Genomic DNA, 1,849 nt, shown 5'->3' on the forward strand with positions numbered 1-1,849 from the left:
GCACCGCCCTCTCCTCCCTCCCCGCCGCCCGCCCGGGGGAAGGCTTTTCCCGCAGACTCGCCCGAACTGGGGCCTCGCGGAGCTGGGGCGGCTCCCGGGTCCTTCCGCCCGCTCGCCCGCCCGCCTCCCGTTCTTCTCTGGGGCTTCTCTACCGCAGGGAGCGGGGGATACGGGGGTGTTCGGGGCGGTCAGGGCCCTCCGCACCCCTGGAGAGACCCCACCCCCGGCTGCTGGAAATGCAGAAAGTGCATCACCATTCACCAAAAAAGGAAATCACTTAATCCGCCTTTAAGTCCCTGGGCGGCAAACAGAACCTCTAAACCAAGAAAGGTCTTGCTCTGAAGTCGCCGTGTTAAGTGAGTGAATGAAAGAAAAGGAAGCAAGCAAGCAAGGAAGGAAGGAAGGAAGAGAGTTAGTTTAGTTAGTTTAGGGGGAGTTAGTTTAGGACCTCCAAGGGCTCCTGGCACAGATGTCAGCCAGGGGCATCCAAGTCTGGGGAAAGAGAGGCATCCTCCCTTCCTAGGAAGAAGCCCTCAGACAGATCGGGAGCCTCTTTCCCGGCAGAGTAAGCTCCAGAGGCGTGGGTGGTTGGGTGCAGCTCAGGGTGCGGCAGGCCCCCCTCCAAACCCTGGAGGGGCAAAGGGTGGCTGGAAGAGGCATGTCTTGGATGTTAATGAATAGAGTAGGCCATGCATAGGTCCTGGGGAAAAGAGAAATCAATACCCTAAGACTGCTTCAGCAAGGGAAATACTCTATCAATGTCAGCAGGCATACAATATGACCCCACTCAGTAAAAATACACTCTCGTGAATACAATAGAGACAATGCCAGAAGCAAATGACAGGCAAATGTTTGCAGTGATTATATCCAGGTGTGGGATTGTATATATGTATGGTTATATATTATACATTACATATATTATTTCCTGGTAGATTTATTTATTTATTTATTTATTTATTTATTTATTTATTTATAAGCAGGTTCCACGCCCAGTATGGAGCCCAACACAGGGCTTGAACTCACAACCCCGAGATCAAGACCTAAGCTGAGATCACAAGTCGGACGCGGATGCTTAACCAACTGAGCCACCCAGGCATCCCTACTTTTATTTTCTTATTTATATTTTTCATTGCTTTTATAATTTTTCATGCAATTAATATATCCTATGTGTACAATCCAAACAAAACCAACACGTTATTGTTAGAAAATGGGTACAATCCCTGGGCACCTTGGAGCTCATCTCATCGTATAGAGATTTACTTCACTGTACAGATGGTAGGAGGGAGCACAGAGGGACCCAGTAGCCAGCTCAAGGTCACAAGGCAAGTAAAGGGAAGAGGTGTGGGTGCGATCCAGGTTTTCTATCTCCCAGCTGGGACCCCTGGCAGGCGGGGAGTTTCTGCAGCTGGAGACAGGATTTGGTGCCAGAATCCACCGGATGTTTTTGAATTCAGGAGAATACAGACTGAAATTCCAGATCTTTCAAGAAGGAAATGGAGGGATGGGCAGAGGGATGGAGAATGAATGTATGTTGCCTGGTTCAATTTTTCGAAGTTCTTTCTCATTCTGTGTTCACAACAGCCTTGTGAGTTGGGCAGTATCCTATTTGTGAAATAAGGAAACTGAGGCCCAGAGAAGTGAAGGGACCCTGCTCGACATCACCCAGCTGGTGTGGGACCACAGTAAGGGAGGTGGCTTTAGAACCTAGTTCTAACTCTCCATTTGCCGGGACCCAAGGAGAACCTCAATGGTCACAACGGTCACATACTTTGGACAGAAAAAGTCCTTGGGCAGCGGGGTTCCCCTGGTCCACGGGCCCAGAGTCATTGTAAATCAGGAGAGGGAATTA

The sequence above is a fragment of the Prionailurus viverrinus genome, chromosome C1 (assembly GCF_022837055.1).
Source record: "Prionailurus viverrinus isolate Anna chromosome C1, UM_Priviv_1.0, whole genome shotgun sequence".
NCBI classification, from domain to species: Eukaryota; Metazoa; Chordata; class Mammalia; order Carnivora; family Felidae; genus Prionailurus; species Prionailurus viverrinus.